The sequence below is a fragment of the Arctopsyche grandis genome, chromosome 10 (genome assembly GCF_051622035.1).
Source record: "Arctopsyche grandis isolate Sample6627 chromosome 10, ASM5162203v2, whole genome shotgun sequence".
In the NCBI taxonomy this organism is placed as follows: Eukaryota; Metazoa; Arthropoda; class Insecta; order Trichoptera; family Hydropsychidae; genus Arctopsyche; species Arctopsyche grandis.
The window spans coordinates 14,869,094-14,894,375 of NC_135364.1; the positions used below are offsets into that span (position 1 = coordinate 14,869,094).

The window sequence follows — 25,282 nt, forward strand, 5'->3', positions numbered from 1 at the left end:
ATGGTTCACAAAAAATATTTTCGTAAAAATACGCGAGTGCGGGGGGGATGAATCAGTAAGTTCAAAGCGCCCTTAGAAATTGAAAATATATACATATCTATGTACTAGGGTTTCTGTTCGTGTCGACCCAGGACATTTTTTTATGTCCTGTGTCTGATGGGGAGATCTGATCGCGAATTCCGGGAAAAATATTTCTATCAAAATTTCTATTGAATTTTAATAATAAAACTGAATGTATATCTTACGATGAAACTATTATGAAGCGAGTGTATCCTTCTTATATTGACAATTCCACAATGGAAGAAACTCTTTTAGATTCCGATGAAGATGAGACAATTGTGTGTTTTGATGATGTATGAAGAAATAAATAAGGAGTTATCAAAGACAAATCTACAAAAGAACGTAAATATAAATAGCCTCAACTTTAAAAAATAAATGAAAATATTAGAAAGCTGACGTGAGAAAAACAGATCATTTAAAAAAATTGTTTTCGTCCCTCTTAACTATAAAATAGGCCTTCGGTTTCTCATTTAAATATTTTAGTATTCTTAAGAAGATATTTCAAATGAATTTACTTTTATAATAACATTTTTCAATTTATTTAATTAGTATATTGTTTAATTATTATTTACTTTGTAAATAAATTTTATATTATTAAAAAAAAAATTAAATTAAATTAATATTTTTTTACATCATATGTCCCGGGATCCCGGGAATCCCGAGAACGACACCGAAATCCGTCCCAAGTCATTGAATTTACTTAGTGCTAGGAAACTATCTGATGAACACTTGCCCTATGATAGGCCTATGTAAAGACGTACAATAAAACACTGTCTAATCTAATCCAGGTGTATCGTTTAGCACCCTTGCATCCTGATCTTACATATGCCAGCAGTATGGCTTAATGATAGCGTGTATGATTAGCACCAAGTGATCAGTGGGTTCGATCCGCTATACTGCCGGTTAGATTTGGGGTTATTTGTGACTCCAAATCGACCGTTTCTTATCAAAGTGTGCCAATTTTATATGATCATTGTTGTCACAAATCTTCTGTATTTATTGTATGTACAATTTGTAAAAAAATTGTCCAAATCTAAAATCCATAGATGTCTCAATGGATTAATTCTGTAATTAATTAATTGTTAGTTCGTGTTCTTCAGCTTCTGGAAATACGGTGATTTAAGTAATAATATAATGCTGCATTGTTTGTAATTAATTGTCCACGAAGGCGCATTGGGGTCTTCATGTCAAGCCTTCCTGGTATATATGTACATATATGGTGTAGAAAAGTTTCCCAGCAGTAAGATGTATTTCAAAAATATATTAATTTAATTAAAAAAAAAATTAACTATAAAAAATATTAATTTAATATTCATTTAATATTCATTTAATTTTATTCATTATTCATTATTCATTTAATTTAAATTCATTTAAAAATATTCATTTAATTTTAAAATATATTAATTTAATTATAAAAAATGAAATCCTGAATTAACTTTTCCTATCAGTCATCAGCAAAAAATAAGCAAAATAGGCCCTAGAATTTAAAAACTCTCATGCGGTGTTATTTTCTCGGCTGGACAACCCTTACAATCCTGTATACGCCCGTGATTACAAAAGTGGTATACACAATAACAGATCATCTACTTAAGCCTGGTCAAAGTTTTGCTACTGTTTTTTCTAATAACCAGGAAGAAATTAAATATAAGTACGATGATAAAGTTCAAAAAAAGCTCCGCCGGGACAGTGGGTCAGCACTGCCGTGACCAGGAGTCGAACCTGGGTTACTACGGCCACAACGTAGGGTCCTAACCACTAGACGATCACGGCTATCGGAACTGTTGAATGCAGTTATTTGTGATCTGGTTTTATCTCACTTCGCGGTTGGTTGACTGCGTTCCGGTACACTTTCACTTTTACCGCGACCTTGCTCCGGTTACTTTTCCGCTTTTTTTTATGAAAGAAAGGTGTGTCAAGTATTTTTTTTGTTACCGATATATACATATAATTATAGCAATAATAAATAAAAAAAAAACACTTTATTTTAATATTTTTACATACCTCCTTTATTGATATTGAAGTTTTATTGCATTGAAAATTTACTACACATATATACATATACATATGGACTAGGATAATCTAATATATAATTTGGAAAGAGACTTTGTATGTATGTATGTGACCTTCGTTCGTTGGGTCGTAAATCCCTGACGTCATCGAACAAATAATTCGATTTTTTTCGATTCAAAGGATTTGAAGTCCCCGGGGGCAAAGGCGCCGAGGGTGAAGCCGCCTTCGCACCGGGGGTGAAATCCTAGGGGGCGGAGCCCTAGGGAACAAAGCCTCCGCGGGCGAAGCCCTAGCGGGCACAACCATGGAAGGTACAGGCGTCGGATTCTGGTATACATATGATTTCGTATACATATAATTTTTTATAAGAGACTTACTATATGTTTGTTTGTTCGTGACAGTCAAATAATAAAAAAAACAAATGAGTATTCAAATAAATTTATATAAAATTGAACTATTCAAATAAATTTAATAAAATGTTTAAAAAAATAGGTTTATATTACAAATACCGAGCGAAGCCGGATAATACAGCTAGTGCTCCTATAATTTGAACCTATAAAATTTACAGGTTCAAAAAAGGAATGAGACCTAACATACATGGCCATCATTTTTTAAGAAAAATGCTTCCTTTGGAATATCAATTTCATTAAAGCTATAATAAGGAGATATGTTCCAAGGAAGTTCTCATACAATGTAGTTAGATGGCCAACTTTTTCATTCGCTTAATATCACGCTTTGTATTTTATCGTGCGACATTCAAAGCATTTTTCACCGTTGGAATATATTACGTACGACCTCATCGTAAGTGAAGCAAGGGGGTGGTTTGGAGCCATGTTATTAAATAAACTACCTTCGCTCACATTAACCCAAGCCCCCCTTAACGTATCCTTTTAAGGTCTCGACCCCGAGGCGGTAAAAATTTACTTACTCGCTCCTGGCTCGAAAACAATGGGCAGAATTTCTGCGAGCGTAACCTTAAAATTACAACAATTCTTGTGTAAATTTAATACCCAGGGTGGTGCGAAGTTTTTGTGCCAATCTGTCACGGCGAAAGTGCTCGGCGACATAATGAACGCTTTTTCGAGGCAACGCCAAATCGTGTCGCACGTTTGTCATCGTTATTCGCACCCGTTAGCTTTGCGTCGATGAAGGAAAATGTACGTCATAAATCTTCATTTGTATCTGTTTTAATAAATAGGAACAATTTACCCCGTGCCACGGTCCAAATGCGCCTAGAAAATTCCGTTCGAAAATGAAGAAAAATCATTGCGATACGCAACGCGAGTCCCCTTTCATCATACGCCGTTCACAAATGTATGGCCATTTCCGTAGTATTAATATATAGGTAGTGCATATCCTAATGCAAATTTTTCCATTTACCTACGTTCTTATGTTTCTTTCCGCGAATGATCACATTCAATTTGTTCGAAGACTATTTATCAATATGGTGCTTTCTCATAATAAGTCCACTTTGGTTATTCATTCTTGACTTAATCCATGTAATGGATGTGGAGTGTATCGAGTTTCGTTCGCATCCATTAAGAGTCATAAAAATGTAAGTGGCTTTTACATACATATATAAGAATATTTCAATCACCTTTTTTCAATATCAATCAATTAATAATAAATTTTCAGATTACATAATCGTGTGAATTTCAGAAGGATTTTAAAATGCAATGATTTTCCGTAAAAATTTTCAATTGCTTTCAACTATTTGAAATATTTTTCATATATGATAAAATTAAATTAAATTAAAATATGCCAGTAGTATAGCTCCATGGTTTGGTTAAAGCTAACAACCAAGAGGTTCTCGGGCTTCAGCGCTGTGTAGACCTGTATCGAAGAGAGTATTTCTGCAGTGATGCTGTCAGACTTGAATATTTGTGATTCCAGGCTAATCCTTTTCTATCTGAGATTGCCAATTTATCTGATTTCATTATTGAAACGGTTCCTCATCAAATTAGCAAAGTCATCCATTTGTCGCCACTTTTTAAATATGATTTCAAATTTATAATCTATAAATTTACATATGTACAAATGTAATACCATGGCTGTCGCTCATGGACAACCCTTTTATAAAAATAAAGAAAAAAAAACATTAAAAATTCATTTTTGTAAATTTTGTAAAATCATACTGTTAAACATATGTACATATATGTATGTATATGTAATCGTATAATCGTATATGTAATCACATTACTTAACAATAAGTTTCTACATATAAAGTTCTCCTGAGATTTGAATCTAAGCATTTAAAACATTCTAGGTATTAAATAAAAATTAAATTAAATCGCTCAGTGATAAAGCTCGTTATCGTTTAATTGTAAAATATAAATTAAAAATATAAGAATACCGTTGGGAAAAATGACCTAAATAAGTGCAATTTTTAAGATTCTGACATACATCGGTTTTTAGCAATATAATTTTACTTTTGATATACACTATTTTAATAAACAATTTTGGAGACCACATTTTAAAACATTTTCGTTGGCAAATGAAACTAATTTCTTATTTAAAAAATCATTTTTCAGTCGAGCAATTATTTTTTTTCCTACAAACGACAACGTACAACTACTTAAGAGCATATTTCTCCAGTGACTTATTTTTGACAGATGATAATGTTTGTCAGTAAAGGGTATTATGTATATATCAAGTATGTCATTTTTCTCAGTACCTGACTTTTTCTGACAAACGCCTCGGTAATATACAAAAGTATAATAATATTTTATACAATAATATATATTTAATTCGACATAGGTACTTCTGCAATTCATTTTTATTTTTAAATTAAAATTTAGAAATCCAAATTTCGCTACGGTAGAATATGTCATTATAAATATGTAAATATGTATGTCAGAAGATAGTCGAGGGATTATTTTATTTTAAATATTTTCCCACAAAATAGAGGTATTATTTTCGCACATTCAAAGGTCAAAAAAAAACAGTGCGACCAGAGTCTCGAGCAAGTTTGGGTGTGTTTGCTGGGCAGCAAAAGTGTAAAATGATTTACTATTATTGTTTATAACCGAGACGGCGCGAAATTCAGTTTTGGCGCGTGCGTGCGCGTGTCAGTGCGAGAAATCCGGCGAAATTAATGGCTCGAAAAAAGCCGGTTTTCTCACCGACACAAGCCGGAAAACCCCCTCGGAGTTTTTCCATCCCCCGACAAGGGGTGGGGGGGGGTGCAAAGCCCCTCGGCTTCGCCCCCTTCCGACAACTTTATTTAATAAACCCGTAGCGCTCCGCCGCTGCCACAGCGCGCGCGCGTCACTGACTGAGCAATATTGGAAACTCACATATTTCAACCTCGGAAATTCGCTCATTCCTTTTTTTTGTTATTTAAATTTGCCCTGTTTCGCTTTATATATGTGTGTATATTCTTCTTTTTCGTAGCGTACCTCTGCTATTTTTCTACGCGCACAGCTGACGTTCCACGTTCCGCACACGTTAAAGTTTGAATAAAATCTCTCTATTTCACCCTCCATACTACATTGGTATTCTTTTTGAACTGTTTTAAAACTAGAGATAGACGATGTAAGGTCTCGGTACTTTGTGAGAAAATATACCTTCTGTATTGTACACATAAATTTTTAATAATGTGAATATTGCGATTTAAATTGTCTAGACCTGGGTTGTTTTATATATGCATATGTATGTACATATGTACGTACGTAGATTCTCCGTTATATATATACGGAAATATATATATATATATATATATATATATATATATATATATATATATATATATATATATATATATATATATATGGATATATGAAGAAATATGTACATATGTGTACATATGTACATATATGTATATAATATTTTTCGAAATAATATTAAATATATTTTCTAGTGTTAGGTATATGGTTCATAATTGACTTTTAGATTTTGAATAAGCTGTCACGAGTCAATTCCCAGTTATAAAATAAGCTGAAAGTGATTAGCCATCCGTTATAAATAATCCTCGAAATTTAAATTCATGCTCTTAAACCCCTTTCACAAATGGACCCATCTAGAAACATTTAATTATTTCCGCTTTTTGGAAATTTTTCGTCGACAATTCAACCAACCAGGTGACACGACTCCTTTGAATCGAAATATAATGAGTAAGAAAAAAAAAATGAAGCAAAATGGAATGATAAACCCATCTAGTAATGGCGATTCGACTTGACGATTTTTCCATGATGAAAAGCTCAGCGTGAGGTGCACCTTTGAAAGTGTCAATTTGAACGGAGAGGGGAGGAGGAAGGATGGAGAGGCACTTCGACGTAATTAGATGTTCCAGATTTGGGGATGGGGTTTTCAGCACAGAGTGGGACTCGCGCATATTCATCAGTGGAGGGTTTGGAGGGTTTCGTCCTCCCTCATTCCTTATTATCGCCGCGTGCAGCTGCTCCTCTCCCCGATATTTTAATTATGAGTAACTTTTCATCCGGACGACCGGAAGAGGAAACGACAAACACGCCGGTGGTTCCCCTCCTCTTCTTATTTCGGTCCCTATTCCTCACCCCCCCCCCCCCACCTTAATCTCGCTTCGAATACGAGGCGAAAATTTAGAAACGGAAAGCGACAATCAGATATGGTCGGGTCATTGTTGACTCTCGTCAAAGATATTTTCCACTAACGAGCTATGGAGATCTACCCTGATTGATCAGATTACATACATATCGTTACCCTTAGTTTTTAAACCTTTTAAATCCAATTTTGATCAAAGGCAATGTTTTTTCAATTTATTTTTTAATTGTTCCAAGTATACCTTCGTATATACTTTAATTTATATATGTACATATGTAGCAACAATATATAAAGTTTTGTGATCATGTAAAAAATTTTGACCTCGAGATAGTGACTGGTTTGACATTTTCTGATAGACTGATAGATGTCTTCTTACGGTTTTCTTAGACAGTTTTTAATTTCATACCCTTTTCATTTCTCCAGCTAGCTCAAAAGATTTTTTTTTTTGCTTTTTTAAAGACATGGTCGTTAAAATTAATAAAATCTTGACACGGTGTTCTTTTCCTTATTCTTGTCGTTTTTGATCGATTTTTATAGAACCACTATATCCTTTTCATGTCATTTGGACCGCACTTCGTGATAATTTAAGTTATTTGGAATTTTTATATTTTTAAAATAAACTGAGCTTTGTTCCCATCACCCAATTCCCGTATTTTTGGAATTTTTTAATTAAATTAGTTGCACTAGATTAAAAAAAGAAAACAAAAACGGAAACGATAAAAACAATGCTACTAAACAATTTTTCCCAAAACACTGATTTACGTAAAAAAAGGACAATTTCGTATTTATTAAAAATAATAAAAAACCCAAGAAAGAGAAAGTAAGGTTAAATACTGGAGAAATTCCTCATAACATAAGATACAGGAAGTGGCTGTTTTAAATAGATCCCCGACGAAACATCCCCGGACGAAACGCTGAACGCCATAACGTCCCCGAGAAAATGTTAACGCGACATAATGTCTACGGACAAAACTTCAACGCGACATAATGTCTACGGAAAAAATGATATCGCGACATAATATGACATTCATACGATCAAAAACGATTTTTTTTTGCAAAAAAAAACGTACAAGAATTCAATAGCACGTGTAATGACGAAGATCTATACACGACCTTTGACATATTGATAAATGAATATTAGATAAGCAAGTCTCATCGATATTTCACCAAGTCTATCGTAAGAACTTTCGAATTATTCGTACTAATAAGAAAACAATGATTTTTTTCACTTTCTTTATTGTTACCTTTAGTAGTGGTTTTCTTTCTTCTTTTGAGTATACTAAATTTAAGTAAAACGTTGGTCGTAATAATTATTTTTTACACGGTCAATTGTAAATGCTTTTCACAATCAACAGAATTACACAATTTTAGAGTATATTCAATGTACATACGTTCGATTCTTATTAATAAAATAAGTTATTGAAAGTACCATGATGATGCGTAAATAAGAAGAGGAGTGAACTGCCTTTAAATGTAATTACTAGACTCTCAAATGCACGTTCTATTTGAATTATAAAAAAAAAACAATGTCCGTTTTATTTGACGAGTTTTTTTCCTTAAATTAAATAGCATCAGTTATTCGAATTCATTCCGACGCTTCTTATTTTCATTATACAAATTCCAACTGTTGCGCGTTGTACCAAAAAAGAGACGCCCTACAAAACAAACATGCGTACGATTTTTTCATTGCGATTTTTTTTTCAGTTGTTTTTTTCTGTAAAAAAATCGCGCACAATAACGTGTCAGTTTTTCGCGCATAAATTTCGTCCGGTACACGGTTTCGTTTTTTGCAGAACATTAATTTGATAGGCGCGGATATGTTGGTGGTTCTTTTTTTTTTTTTTTAACTGCCGACGCTCCCGCTGCGCTGGCCGAAATGAAATATGATGCTTTCTAAATTAATATGTATTTATATGTGTGTATATACTCGGAGAGCTTTCGTCATGTTTCACTTGATGCCCTAATGGTGGACTTAACGAGCTGTTTCATAATGCTGAAAAATGCAGGTCGACGTGACATCAACACCGGTTGCGACAATAGATAAGTGGCTTTTGGTATTCCTTATTTTCTGAATACACTTTATTCCTTATTTATCTCTATATACATAAATTTATTTACAACATATATTAGTCAATGTATACCCAATATTTTTTGTACATATGTACATACATACATATATACATATTATACCTATACAACAGAATCACTGATGACCGAATCGCATCTGAATTAATTTTCGCCTAGAGCTTTTCCTAAGGCTACTGTTTTTTACTTTTTTTTTTTTGGCAACTGACCGCAAAAAAAGCTCATTTTCTTCCCAACCATGAAGTCCAATGCCGTTTTAAAACAGTGAACTGGCTTTGGCTGAGGACTGGCTTTCGCTGAAAGTGTGCTAGTACAGACTTTGCCGAGATAATGGACCGTGCACTAATTGTGCGTCCAATTAGGAACGGCTGGCCCCAGTTTAAAATGCACACTATAATCGTTTCGTTGCACTTTCATAAAAAAATTATATTGCCTTATAACTCGGAGCGAAATTTCTTTGAATTTAAAATAAACTTCCTATTTAAAAGTCCGAATGATTTGTTTTAAAATATATACATAATTATATTTCATATTTGATCCTTGATATAATTTTAATTACTACTTCATATTACAGATAGATGAATACTGTTCATTTCGTTTATGTGGCTACGTTTATATTTAGCACTGGTCAGACTCAGGATATTTGTAACTCCATGTCGATTGTTTCCTATCAGAGTTTGCCAATTTATCTGATTTAATTGTTGAAACGGTTCCTCCATCAAATTGGAAAAAAATATCCTATCCACCATGTCACAAATATCTGAATTTGGTTTATTTACAATATGTAAAAAATTATGTACAAGTCTAAATCCATAGATGTCTGTGTGGATTGATTCATTAATAAATTAATTGTTAATTTCGTGTTTTTCGGCATATTGAAACTTTCGGCGATTTATGTAATTAAAAAAATGCTGTAATGTATGTAATTGGCTAGGAAGGCGCTGTTAGTTGGGGTTTACCTGTTAGGTTTTTTAAAATAAAATAAAATGAATAGGCTTTTTAAAATAAAATAAAAATATTTTCGAGTATTAAATCGCTTTTGTTTTTTAAGGTTGAAACAAATGTGTCTATTCGTACACGTACATACTACTTGTATAAAATGTACTCAATTGTTATAAGCCTTTGTTTATACAATTTGAAAAAATATGAATCATATCAAATGGATTTTGTTAGTTTAACTTTTACCGTACGTTGCCCCATACCTGATATTTTTAGTGTGAACTATATTGTATTGTGTTGTTTAATATGCATACATACATAGAACGTATTTTTACGTCTATGTTTGATTGATGATATTAATAACACAATTAACATTTGAAAGCATGATGGATCGTTTTGTGTACATGTGCATAATATAATACTCTCCTTTCAGCTCGATTTCAATATTATGATTGAGGATTATAGTAATAATTGTAGTTGAAGTTGCATTAAAGTGAACGACGTTTTTTAATATTAAAATATTTATGATATTTTTAATTTATTTGTTAAGTTTCGCGTGTACACTTTTTTCCGAATGCTATTACAATAAAATAAACGTTAATTGTAAATTTTACGGTTGGAACGTCGCAACGTCTGGTTTGCGACCGCTGCCAGCGTACAATTTCATTAGAATCGTCGGCTGAAAATGCCGCTGAAATTTAAATGCACTTTTTTTTCGGTAATTTTCCACGTTTGCTGTTTTTCTAACCAGGCAATGAGGCCGCCGCTGGAGGCGAACGAGTCCGGTCTGTTTTCCCAATTCAAAATAAATATTAAAATAATAATAATATTAAATAACAAGCTTATAAGGTTATACGAAAGCACGGAAACCTCTGCATAATTTTATTGTGAGTGAAAATATATCCGTTTCAGGCGGGATGATGAATCGCTCTACGCGTGCGAATATTGTATAGTCAAGGAACGTGTTTCGATGAAAGGTATGGCGTAATGGTTGTGCGAAGTGTTGTGCAAATGCCTCGGTTACAATTTATAACTACCCTCGACTTCCATCCCTCGTTGAAGTATTTTGGAACGAAATTTCATTAACATCAATACAATGGTTGGTCGGTGTTCACGATATTAGCATAACGGTCCCGTGCATAGTTTCATCTCCTTTGAGCCGTTCTCGGATGAAGTTGCAACGCGCACCCAGTTCTTTCTGCATTCATTTTCCCACATAAAAACCCTACTGGAAGAGGTTAAATTATATTTTTACTATCCTCAATATGGTATTTCAGTTTTGAAATAATTCTGTTTCAAAAAAATTGATTTTAAATCATATGAAAAATAATTGAATTGCAAATTAGCACTTCTTCCATAGAAAATTTGTCATTTTCTATTCAATACGATGTAAACATATGTATGTATATCGTACTACAGTGGCATTACAAAGGGATCAAACGTATAAGTTACATTTATTTATTTATTTTACAGGTATGCACCCATGTATTATTTTTTTTATTAAATACGATATCTATTATCAAAAATTGTACAAAGTATTGTTAGTATTATATAAAACAAATACAAATATCAATTTTTCAATCATTTAATACAATTCATCGAAATTCGAAATTTGCAAGAAAATGGGTAAGGTTACCAATTTTTTGGAACCGTTTCATTGAAAATCAGATAAATTGGCAAACTCTGATAGGAAATGCTTGACCTGGAGTCACAAATCCAATATCTGGCCAACAGAAACCAGTGGGATTTGAACCCGTGACCACCCTGTTCGAAGCATTATATGCTAACCACTAGTCTATTCTTCTGGCTAAAAGCGCATTTATAAAATAATATGCAAATAAATGTGTTTGGTATATATGTACATATATATTATATTACTGATTTTGATTTTTAAATGCTTTTTATTATTACGAAATTATGTTCACAATACATCTTATATCTATTTTAATAGCTACTGATCTACTGATCATTTTCTATTTTACAATTTTAATTTAATTTGGTTAGGAATCTTAGTATTATATTACTCTAATGTTAATGTACAGTATAATAGGAAAAAGAGCTCAAAAACCTATTTACAATTCTTATAAATGCTCATAATACATCTAATACATAATATTAATTAAAGACTCTCTAAAGTCGATGACCTAAAGCAAATTATGTTTAGGTAATCTGTGTTTATACCAGAAGGGTATAGACAAATTGTTTTTAATCACCGATACTCTTCACAAGTGTGTTAGTATGGTTATTAGTGATTCTGTCATAGAATCTACTGGTTAGTTTGTTAGTAATGTCTGCAACAAACAAAATATTATTTATGGCATGCAGTTTTTTCAAGTTAGTATATATGGATGTATTATAAATTATTTTTAAGGATTTATTTTGTATTATTTGGAGCTTGGAAAGGTTAGTATTCGAGGCGTCATTCCATACAGGTGAAGCATTCATTTATTTCGAGTTGTTTATATTAGAATAAACTACGATGTATGTTAGGTTACTGTGTATGTATATTAAAATGGTACATGGAATGTACTTGCTGTACAAATGCTACATTTTACAACGCAGCTTTTGCGGATTTATCGCATATGAGTGCACGGTGCAAGTGCATTTTCCCGTGCCCAGATTGCAGGTCCCAAATCGCGTGTGACCCAACATTGGGCTTCCTCGGCGCTTGTCCCGGTTTCCGCTTCCGGTTAAGTCTGCTTTACGAGCGTCGCTCGGTTTCGTAGCCCCCTCTAGGTTCCGTAGGAATGTTTCAAGTAGTTTCCCACTCCCCTCCCCGCTCTCTCTTCGTCTTTCTCCAATATTTCAGCATTATGAAACTATTTACGGGCCCTTACCGGCTTCAATGGCCGATCTATCGGCGAACGGCGCGGTACTTTGTGAAATATTTCCGCGTTCCCAGCAGCCGCATCGCAGGACCGAAACTCTGCAAATTTCCCCGGCTATTGTTTACCCGTGCTACTTGAAACGCACGTAATTATATGTGTGTGTGTTTGTTATTCTCGTATATATTCCCACGTGGAAAGTCTGAAAAAAATGAAAACTTAAATTAGTTTTTCGACAAAAAGGGAGGAGTAGACCCCGAGAAGGTATGTAGGTACACACACGTGTCGACTTTTTTTGCCAACGAAGACGAAAAGTTTTATGTCAATACTTCCTACAAAATCAATACTTTCCCTTATGCAGGATACTTTCAAATTCAAATACTTATACATAATATGTATGAGCTCATATAAATGAAATTTCACAACGAATTGTTTGGCTTTTAACTAAAATGCCTTATCGATGATTTCATGGTAGGATGTCAATTTTACATAATCTTATATGTATATAAAACCAAAAAGTTTTGTTTCTGATTAGCTAGATTGGTCAAAGATGGTCGCTTGTTAAATAATATATATTTTTTTTCGATTCAAATAAATTTAATTATAAAATAAATGAAGATTTTTTTCATGGTTCGATGGTATTCTCACTACTAGACTGCATTTTCATTTTAAGTTACTTTTATTATATCCGTACTAAAGCGGGAAGAGATCGTCAAAAAATGGAACCGAGCGAAGCCGGGTAGCACCATTAGTACATAATAAAATGAATATATGTGTGTTTTTATATTTATTAAATATTAGCCCAAGCAGGCAACTGTACGTAAATAACTATTAGTATTTCATAATGCTGCGAGTATGTATGTATGTATGTGTGAATGTGTCTGTACGGTTCAATATCGAATTTTATTTTGTGACCTCTTATATTCCTCAAATGCATAGATAAGGTCAAGGGTTGGTCACATCCAAATTTTTTTAACTATTTTAACGACTCAGATACTATTGATTCAATTAAAAGATTGCTAAAATCAAAAACAATTTATTCAATAATATGAAAATCATAAGATTTAGCCCCGTTTTAAAAAAAATTACAATATCAATATTGATATTTTCAACATTTTATGTGTAGCTTTAATTGAGTTTTACATCATAGCGTCTACATCGTATCATTATAAATAAGAATCCGGATCATGGTTGATCAAAGACGCTCGCCGCGAACCGGTCCAGTCAGGTCCGGGAAAGCGGGACATTTTCCGCAGAATCGCCTCATGAATAATGCATTACCCCTCCGCGACTCTTTTCATTCCTACAGAGTGACGGGACGTGATCATAAATCAAGAGTGCGTTTTTGATATTCAAAACGCGCCTGTGACTTATGACGTGTTTATGCGTGCCCGGCGTTCGCGCGAGCTGCCGCTGCGGCGATCGACCCTTTGTCGACGCACTTCCGGTGCGGTTTTCTCGCTGCCTTCCGCCTATTTTCCGCGGTAAGGGGATGTCGGGAGGAGAGATGGTCGTGGGTGGAAAGTCAACCCTCGAAGGACCGAATGGTTCGATGCCATTAATCAAAGCCTCGCACGATCTTTATCCCCGCAACCGACCGGTCGCGAACGCCCAAAACGTGTGAGTGCAACGCACCACTGAATTCGAATAATCCCAAGGGTTTGCCTTTCCAATATGCTGGAATAAAATTCTATACAAAGTGCACTGAATTTGTGTATTTCGGTGGTCTTTATTTCCCCTTACGTGGTAGCTGGAGCCTTTTAGACGGCATAATAAGAATTTTTGAATCGGAAATATATGTATAATATTATACATATATATTTATATATGTATAATATATGAATATATACATATATATATATATATATATATATATATATATATATATATATATATATATATATATATATATATATATATATATATATATATATATATATATATATATGTATATATATATATATATATATATATATATATATATATATATATTATTTTATTTATATATATATTTATTTATTGTATATATTCGTTATTTATTGTATATACTGCTTTAGTATACCATAAAACTCTATGGAATATTGTAATTAGAAATTTACTCATGACTACTTTCCGGTGCATTATTGTGTATTTTCATAAACTCCCTCATTCAAGGTTTCAAAGTTATTGACTTTTTAATAGAAACCCGGTACGTATGTACGTATAGCTTACATACAAGAAAACACCCTGAGCAAATACGTAACATATCGGAAATATCTATACCTATATAATAAAATAACATATAGGTTTAGATAGGTACTATGTAAACAACTTACGTAAATATGAGTATACATTATGCTTTATTATAAAACGAGCTATTATAATATTTTATATGATATATTATATTATATACTCGTAGAGCTATTGCATACCAGTAGAAAGGTCTTGGTTATTTAAAAATAACATATCGACCGTCTCCTGTTATCCAATAAATCGGTATCCTCCCCGTCAGTTTCCTGTAAATTCAAGTTATTGGCATCTCGAATTTGTTCAATCTTATAAATGCTACCCACATAATATATTTCTCGAAAATTTGTTGATTGTCCATAGATGTCTCTATTTTACATTTTTTTACATACATACATATATACCAGGAAGACCTAACAATTAAACTCCAATGTGCCTTCCTGGCCAAGTAAAAACATCGATAAAACATTTATGGAGAAATTTCAGAATCTGCGAAATTCCAGATTCTAAAAACTTGAAAATTGAGAGAAATGGGTAAAGGTTAACCAATGAATGTCAGATAAATTGGCAAACTCTGATAGCAAACCATCGAGCTGGAGTCAAAAACCAATATCTGGCCAGCAGTAACCAGGGGGACTCGAACCCGTGACCCACTATGTTCGAAAGCATATATGCTAACCACTAGTCCACGCTGCTGTATTGTACTGTTATGTTTAAAAAAATGTTTTATGTATAAACACTTTGTGATTATATATAAATATTAATCTAATCATATGTTTCTTGAGGTATTTCCTGTCATGGCACATATTATGTATGTATGTATATAAAAAAATAAAATAAAATACGATATCTACATAAATACTTTTCATATCAAAATTAAAATGATTTTATTTGGATTCCAAATACAAATACCTATACTATATTTATTGATAATTGAGTTATGTACAAATACATATACTCAATTATTTTTATAAAATTTAAGAGTGTTTCTTTGCGAAATGAAAGGTACATAAATAAAGAATCGTAAATAAAGAAATCCTTTCCGATGGGGTACGTAGACCGCGATGTATCGATTGCATTACCGGCGTTAAAGCTCACGTGCTCCTAGCATTAAATATTAGGTTAGGGGTTGGTTCGTGCGACACATGCTAGTTCTATCCGCACGCCGGATAGGTAAAATGGAGGTTTGGGGGTAGTGAAGTAGGGGATGGAGGACTGTGCTCCGGTTCAATAATCCGAAAATTTAATAAAGTGCCGCGTCCGGTCTCCTCCACACCCTTCCCCGATGCACCCTTACTTGGCGAGGATATGAAAATTTTTACCCAATTTAAGCCAGAATTGATCGTAAATTCCGACGAGTCGCTTTAACGGCTTTTAATATTTCATACGTTTTCGAAAAACGGCCGCGAGCGCCGCTTTTCGGCCCGTTTACAGCTCGAGCTTTAATATTTCATACGTTTTGCAGGGGTGGTAAGGGTGGGGTGGGAAAACTCCTGCGGCCCCTATTTGCATCGGTCCGATGGAGGCCGCTTGTGAAAATCGACAGCGGTACAGTTTTAGAGGCTAGAATTCCATTATTCGAAATGTGGCACGAGTCATTAACTTAACTTATATCCATCAAGAGGAAAATATATATCTTTCGAAAAACGACGGCTCCTTAAAATATATCGGGATGTAAATAGAATTCGATCTTATCCCATAAATTGTATAGCGTATAGCTTCAATATAACAACATACACATTTGTTGCTTTACCTTTCTTGTTTTTATTTTAAAATAAACTTATATTTTACCATGATGCCAGCACGGCTTTTTTACCCTTTGAGTGACACCTATGGTATTAAATTTGTAGATTATGAATTTATCATTTTCAAATAGTGGTGACAAATAGTAGGTAGGATGGTTTTGCCAATTTAATGACGAGCTATTTCAACAATGAAAATTATACAGATAAATTAGCAAACTCTAGCAGAAAACGGTGAACTTGGATTAAAAAATATCTAAGTTTGACCAACAGCACAGCAGAAATACTCGAAATAAATTATTTTCAATCGAGACCAACCCAGATCTTAAACACGGGATTCTCTCGGTTGAGTTAGCATGAACTCAACAATCAAGCTACATACATATGTACATATACTGTTGGCTGTATATATGCATTTTTTTTATATCGATAAATATAATACATTGTATGTACACATATTTAGCTTCAACGTAACATTAAATCATTAAAAAATATATTCTAAATGATTTCTATTCTAAAGGTCACAAAAAAGAAACATGATTGTACAACGCCTGTTTATGAACATTAACGGGTATTATAATACTCCACTATAACAATTTTATGTGTTTGACATAATTACAATAATAATTAGAATTAATTATAAAATTCATGTTGCAAGGCTATTGTGAACAGGAAAATAACATATAATCAAATATTAGTGAGTGTAGATTGGTTCGAAATCGAAAGATTAATCGTATATTCTGTTTTTTTTCATAAATACATACATACATATGTACATACACATATTTTCATCAATTAATCAATTGCCTCTATCTGCCAGTATGTACACATGTATAATGCATTTAATTATGGTGAAAAGCTCGTTTAGGTGTGAAAGATTTCACCTCCGAAAATTGATTGAAAAATTATCCGCAGCGGCACGCGATCATGACCGCGCATTTTTGCGTCGATTTTCACCACGAAAGTGTGAAAAATTGAAAATCCATTTTATAGATTAATTCCGGCCGCGTGGAGGCTTTCAATGAAAATTTGATACGGCGCAAGAGAAGCCGCCGGCCTTCATCAATATTCAGCGATCTCTCCCGAGGATGGAAAACTTTCCTAGTCCACACAACCCACACATACATATTTCTTGCCCTAGCGACATCGTGATAGATAGCCAGAGCGTACGTAAATATGCACATATGTAGCTCCAAAGCAACCCAGTCTGGCGCGGTCTGGTTTCTGGTCTCTCTGGTCCAGACCTCAGACTCGTTTTTCTCCTGTTACGGCAGCCACGATCCATTATGCGGTGTCCGCAAAGAAGACAGCACCGCCAAACCCTAACTATCCTAATTAGAGACACTCCAAAAAGGGCCGAGTGTACCTTTTAGAGATCGCGGTCGTAACCGACCTCTCCTTTCTCCAGCCGCTTTCCCTGTCCCGTTCTTTTGGAGCTTTAGAAGCTAATTTAAGGCAAATTAAACGTCTTATCGCCGTGGAAACTCGGCGCGTTCGTTTGTCGGAAAAATTCAGATTTTTTTTGTCCGCCTTCAAAAGATCCGCAGCTCGGCTTATTAATAATTCATTTTTGGCCGACGCAAAAAAGAAAGGAGACGAATAACATTTAAATACAAAGGATTTTTGTACGCTTGATTAAATGTGTAATTTGATCCTAATTTATTTTAATTTTATTCGTGGTCATTAACGGATACTTTGTATACATATATTATACTTTTTCGTAAATAATTCATTGGTTCACATTTTGTATTACATATCGGATTAATTCCAAATTAGAAAAAATGCGTACACCCGATTTCACGTTATTTACTTTTCTCACAGAGTGCTACGTCAAATTCTAAAAAAAATAATCATCATACACAATACAAGCATCGGCAACCTATGACCCGCGGGTCAACAAAGTGACTCGTTTGACAATTTCAAGTGATCCACTCGAGTTAACCGGTTGCGGCTAGAGTATTTTTTCATATAATGAGCATTTTATTAGCTTCGTTTAAAATATTTTATTTATGAACATGCTCCAGGTCAAAAATCGTTCGTTATCTTGTGACGTGTTGCATTGCATGAGGAAAATTTATTTGTAAAGGCATCTACGCAACAACTTGAGAATGTAATGAAAAAGGTTATTAAGATCGTAAATAAAATAGTAGCACGATTTGTTAAACAAAACTTTTCGAAACGCTTCAAATTGCTTCAAAACTTTTTTGGAAAAAAATTAATCTAAATATGGATATTTGCTGGTTAAGTCGAGGCAAAATCCTTAATTGATTTGTATAGTGATTGTTGATATATAAATATTTCGTAACGAAATCGATAATAACAGAGTGAATCTAATAAAAAGCTTGTAATAAAAATAATCTCGAACTCAATGATATTTAAGACTTTTCTTACAGACATAACGAACCGTTATAATGATTTCAACGAACGACTCCAAGGAAATAAATAAACAATTTTGAAGGAGTGGAAGAGATTTTTATTTTATTTAAGAGGAATGGAAGAGATTTCGTCTGAATAAAAGTTATCTAATTATTCACTAAAAAAACTCCCCGACCTGAAACATTTTCTTTTAAAAAAAGGTTACCGACGCCTATACTCACATATGCGTATGTATGTACATACGTACATGGGGTACATTTTTGATTAAACACAATAATTTTGAAACGTCGAGACAATGCTTGAAATTACATACATATGTGTTCCTATTCGTCACTTTAAAAATATGTGTTCAAATTAATCAAATAATTCATTTGAAAAATTTGCCTAATTTTTCATAACATTTTTCCAGAACTTACAACTTTTATTTTTTTGATTGAAAGCCTTACATAAATTGTATTTATTTAGTCATTTAAAAGTGTATTTGTGCTATTTATTTCTTAATGTGGCTATCAATCATACGAAAGTTAAATATAATTAATTATAAATAAAAATTTCCGCTCGTATGTATTGCAATTTTTATTTTCGACGAATAATTATAACTTCCGAAAAAAAAAGTATTGATTTAATCGCTCTCCAACGTCTATTCTGGGTCGTTTCAATTTATTTATTTCCTCCTCAATCGAATATTAATTTTCCAATTTGATCGGTTCCATTGTGTTTGACGTTCCGATACAAATTGCGGCCAGCCTTCGCAGCGATAATTTGCGGAGCTTTCACGTACCATGCGCGACGAAAGTTCCTACTTCCTCGGGTATTTAACGAACCTCATTGAGTAGTAAAACCAACGTTTTAAAAATAATTATCAAGATACGTTACATGACATCCTGAAATCAGTTAGAATACTACATATTCGAGGCATACTTTTGCATACATAAATAGAGTCATTCCCATTCATAAAAGTGGCTCTAAAAATGAGGTTGAAAATTACAGACCTATTGCTATCATCTCGGCTATTCCCAATATTTTCGATAATATCCTTCACCGTTTGATTCTTTTGCAGTTCAAAAGATTGTTGCGTGATGAGCAGCATGGTTTTTCACCATGTCGTTCCACTACCACTAATCTTGCCTGCTTTTCATATTATACCATGTCTAAAGTTGACCGTGGACAACAAGTTGATGTAGCCTACTTTGACTTTCGAAAAGCATTTGATCTTGTCAACAATGACGCTCTTATGATCAGATTAGCTGAAGTGGGCTTTTCTCCACGTCTTCTTAAACTCTTTGCTTCTTATCTTAGTGATAGGAAGCAATTTGTTAGATATGGTATTTATGAATCTCCTTCATTTTTTACGCGATCTGGTGTAACTCAAGGGTCCACCTTAGGCCCTTTACTATTTACAATAGTCATTAATAACCTCCCAAAAGTACTACGCAATGCTTCATGTCTCTTGTTTGCTGACGACGTTAAACTATTCTTTGCTGTTAAGGATGAGAGGCAAGCCTCTCTCCTTCAAGCTGATATTAACGCTGTTTTAGAGTTCAGTTCCAGTTTAGGGCTTGAACTGAATACTAGTAAATGTGCTATTATGAGTTATGGACGTGCGAATTCGCTCTATTGTCACGGATATTCCATTGGATCCGTATTGTTGAAGCGCGTGGAATCAATGGTCGACATGGGTATCACTTTTGATCCTCAATTCACCTTTCACAACCACATCAAGACAATCGCTGACGTTTCCTTTCGTCGACTTGGATTTGTCTTGAGATATGCTAGATTATTCTCCAACCCCTTGTCTTCTCGCTTGCTTTTCAACTCGCTTGTTAGAAGTAAGCTAGAGTATAATGCAATTGTGTGGAATCCGCATGAAGCAAACTACTCTCTTATTATAGAAAAAGTGCAAAAAGCATTTCTTCGTTTTCTTTATAAGAAAGAGTATGGGTACTACCCATATCTCTATCCTACTCCTTTCCTTTTGGGCATGCTTGGGTATAATTCCCTTGAACTTCGGAGAAACTTCTCGTTAATTCGTTTCGTTCTCCAGCTATTGCGTGGTAATACGTCATACCCGTTGTTGCTGGAACAGTTGGGACTTTATGTCCCTAATAATTATGTGCGTGGTAGACATCATCATTTAATGGTTGTACCTGCTGCTCGCACAGTTCTTTTTCGAATGGCTCCTATTCCAAGAGCTATTCGACTTCTCAATGAAATCGTTGCTGCTGTCCCTGAATGTGATATTTTCCACCTTGGGGAGCGTAGATTATCGGATATTATTTTAACATATTTATCTGGTAACCTGCGCTCATCATTACTTTCTTAATTTGAATGTGATGAATGAGTGGAATCTTAATCTACTCTCTTCCATTTGGACCTCATTGTGATTTTATTTTTTATTCATATTTTGTTTTATTTTATTTTATTTTTTCTTTCTCTTTTGTACATTTTTATATACTATTTTAATTTTGCTCAGTGTAAACAAAGAATGGGATTTATGGATTTTATTTTTGATTTTTACACTTTTGTTATTTTTTTTTCTCTCTGAATGAGGTATTATTTTCCTTTTGTTACTTTTTTTTTTATTATTTTATTTTACCATGTTTTCTGCTTTTGCTTTTTTCCTTTATTTACAGTATACTTGTTTTTATATCATGTTTTTATATCTTTTTCAAATGTAGGCCATTGTGGCGCATTAGGTTCTTCCTGTAATGCCACAATGGTCCAAAACTATTAAATAAATAAATAAATAAATAAATAAAGCCCCGCTAAAGCCCCTCAAACACACAAGCCTCTAAGCCCCTCAAACACATATGTACAAAGAAACTCATTCGATTGAGTAGTTTAATACTCTCAATTGATTACTAAAAAAAATACAAATATACTTTAAAACTCTCAATTGAGTACTTTAAAAAATAAATAAAATCCAGTTCTTTAATACTCTCAATTGAGTACTTTAAAAATACATTCAATTGCGTACTTAAAAAATACATTCAATTGAGTACTTCAATACACTTCGTATTATTATATTATGTTTCTTCTTCGCAAAAGTGCAATGACTTCAACACGATTACTTGTATCTGATTTTCCCAGATACATATATATGTACTTGATTTGTTTTTATACAATATAGGAACACATCATAAAATTTAATCGCAGTAAATACTATCGTTTCTTTTATCAAAATTTTCTAAATTTCATAAATTTGTTTTTATATTTCACGACCAAAAGTCATTAAATTACACATTTCATAAAATTTCTTACAAAAGCTCCATTGATCCATTGAACAAATTTTACGACATATGTACATACATGCATATGTAACATTTTCATTGAAATTCAAGTAGCGAGTGTGGATCTAACAATAGAATTTCAAATTCATTTATCAATGTTAAGAGAATCGAACAATTCATAAAGTATTTTTGTATTTCAAAATGCAAAATTTAAAGGAGACAGCTATCAAACGAAATCAGATACTTGAACTTAACCTAAATATATATGTATGTATAAACGATGCGCAGCATCATTTTTTCAAAAAATTTTCAAGGAAATATCATCTAAAATTGTTCAATTGTTTTTGCATAGTGTTTGTAATAGTGATCTACATATGTAAACACTGAACAAGGTATTAGTAATTGTTATTTTGTTCAATTCAATTTATTTCCCAGTCAAAATAGTTTGGGGTAAATTTTAAATTTTCATTCAGGACATTGTAATCAGAAACCTGATTTTTCTGCCTACAAGATATCGATCAATTATTGAATTATATAGCATTTTAAAATAATCTCAAGTTTATATTACACTATACATATATTATTTCACAAATAAGGGTCATTCATAACTTCCGTAGTGAAAATATAACTATAACTAGTGAATGTATAATCGGATATGAATTTGAAACGTCACTTTAACACATCCATATACATATGTATGTATATACACATATATATGTACATAAATCTCAAAAAATGTAGTTCCTTAAATGAAATCACAAGCATATCTTAATATGTTTAAATGAATTTCATATGAATCCTGATGTTCTCAATTTAAAATCAATTTTACTGTGATACAACGGTATTTATTGTTTTGAAACAATCTATTGTATTTTATATTAAAATGTTTCAAGTAAGTCGACACATTATCGGAGTACGTTATTAAAAAATAAAGTTTTTATATCAAATTGTCAAATACACTAATTCCAATATTGAGTTTTAATAATATATATTCATACGTGTGTTAGTAAAACATAATACAAAATCGAGGCATCTGTGTACCGACTACTGTGTTAGACATTTCGAGCATAACAAACTTTTAGTTAGCAGCAGGTGACGGTAAGAAAATTCGCCGACTGAGCAAATAGGGGAAATCAAATTATATTTCATCGATGAAAAAGCCCACCCCACTAGCAGTTTTCCCTTCGATGAGCTTTTTGACACCTGCGTCAGACACAGGCCCGACATTAAATTACCACTTTCATGTCTTAATGCACAAAACGGCCAACGTATTAATGCCGAAAGGTTAATAGTGTAATTTTCGCAGCTGAACAGCTTATCGGTGAGCGTTCGTCCTTTAGTCGCCGTTAAATTATTTAACCTGACTCGGAAAGCTTTTAAGCATATTGGCGCTTTTGCAACTTTGCCGCTTTTATCCGAATTTAATACGGAAAAATTTATATACACTTAGCGGCCTCGAAATATAATAAGCCTTTGTGTTGTGTGTGTGTGTGTGTGTATGTGTGTGCGCGCGTGTTTTTCCCGGGGTGTATTGAATAAAGGAAAATTATTTTCCTTTATACGTACCCCGTTAACTATAAAACGGTCCTTCTGGCGAGCAGGTTTTAATCCCCACCGCTGCCAAATTGAATAATGCCTGTTTATTTGGACGTTGTTCCGGGTGTCCCACCAACCAGTCTTTATTCCGATTTATAACCGGTTTTTATCATACGTATACACGCACACGTGTGTGTGTGTGATAATTAATATGAGGTGAAGTATGTACGCTCCCTACACAATTACGCGAAAATTGCCAGAGCAACCTCCGAGAAAATTTGCGGAAACTCGCTCGGTGCTTAAACGTTTCCTTTGTGAAATTCTACATACAACAATCGACAGCGAGACAAACACATATTAAGCCGAATAACTGTTTATGTATTATTTGGTAGTATTACATGTGTTCATATGTACTCACGTCTTTGGCAAAAACATGCCAATTATGATAATTGCTTCAAATTCGGCTGATTCTCATTTGTATATACCTCAAATTATTTCAGTTAATGTTATTATATGTAATTGTGAATTCGAGAGCGGCTTACAAATACTTGTACGAACGTACATATGTGACTATAAATCTAATTTAATATCAATAAAATGAAAAAAAATCATATATGTACATACATATACACGTATAGGTTTTCCTGTTGTATATACTTTTAACAAAATAATAAACCTACATACATATTTGAATCGTTTTACTTGGGGAGTTTTCAATGAGAGTCCAACTTGATTAATTATCCATTTCTGCGTAATTTGACTCGTTAAACTGTTTAATTTGTTAAAATAAAGTATTTAAAGTGTGTCATTGAAAACATACATAAATATTGAAATAAAGTATCATTATACCCAAAGCTCTACTTTGTCCAAACGCGTAACAAAAATCTGAAAAATGTCCTTTAATAAATTACTCAGTATTAATTACACTTTAACATTAAACTTTTTTATAAAAAATATTTTTACGATGGCTTTTAAAAAAATGTTATGATATTTTGGTGTTTCACGGCAGATTCATTACACTCTGGGGACAACGTGCATTTTATCTGTGCAATCTGACCCCAGGCTACGATGTATATAATTAATTTTACGGTGTATCAGTTTGTATTTTATTTTTAAACATATATTACATTCACTCATGTATCGTATCAAACTCGTGGTTTTTTCTTCGACAAAAGTATCAAACCGCATTACTCGAATAATAAATGTACGTGTTTATTAATAAATTGCGTGCTGGCGAGCATAGCTTAAATCCTTTGTTAAATTGTGAAATTCTCCAGAACGCTTTCAAGTATTCATAAGGGTGAAAACATGAAAAGCTAAAATGCAAATATATGTGTGAGCGAGGATTTTGTTTACGTAAACATCGTTTCAACGTTAAATTGAAACGAATTTCGATTATTAATTCCATCTTGTTGTGGTTTCTATTCAGCGTATTGTGCAATGATGCGTATTATGGTAAACAAGTTTTAAAATAATCGGACTATTCCAAGTCTGAAAAATACGTACATATACATATGTACATAAATATTTTAAGTATAAAAACGAAATCTTTAGATGTATATTGAATTTAACTATTTAATTATATCTCTACAAGCACAAATACACTTTTAATAATGTGCGCCAGTTGTAATATAACAGTTGAGTTTTGACGGCTCTGATGTCTTTAAGAATGATTTCGAAATCAATAATGCGTTAATATTCGCTAGCTATTACGAATAAAGAGAATAAGTAC

At 33.1% G+C, this 25,282-nt stretch overlaps 1 protein-coding gene and 1 non-coding gene across 2 annotated transcripts in view; one reads left to right on the top strand and one right to left on the bottom strand.

Moving 5' to 3' along the window:
* LOC143917624 (agrin-like) overlaps nt 1-25,282 on the top strand; it is a 427,846-nt gene that overhangs the window by 352,819 nt on the left and 49,745 nt on the right. The gene's annotated exons all lie outside the window — the stretch shown is intronic.
* Nucleotides 1,759-1,830, bottom strand: TRNAH-GUG (transfer RNA histidin (anticodon GUG)). Its single transcript has one exon. It is a non-coding gene; the product is annotated as a tRNA-His (tRNA).